This window comes from Chiloscyllium plagiosum, unplaced genomic scaffold (genome assembly GCF_037043375.1).
Source record: "Chiloscyllium plagiosum isolate Xiang-an unplaced genomic scaffold, Cpla_swu_hap1 HiC_scaffold_12, whole genome shotgun sequence".
NCBI lineage: Eukaryota > Metazoa > Chordata > Chondrichthyes > Orectolobiformes > Hemiscylliidae > Chiloscyllium > Chiloscyllium plagiosum.
Genome location: NW_028270150.1, coordinates 100,551,361 through 100,551,594, shown reverse-complemented (window position 1 = coordinate 100,551,594; position 234 = coordinate 100,551,361).

Below are 234 nucleotides of genomic sequence, written 5' to 3'. Positions count from 1 at the left end.
ACGGACAGTCACCCAAAGCTGGGATTGAACCTTGGTCCTTGGTGCTGTGAGGCAGCAGTCCTAACTGCTGAGCCACCTTGCTGCCCATAAATAGAACCAGTCTGAGGCAAGACTGGGATAGAGACAGACTCTGACCTCACACCTTTAAGGCATTGTCTGAGCTGAGATGTCTTTTTTTATATATAAAACCTTCTTATCTTGAGAATGCGACTTAAAAGAAGTTCGTGGATTTAC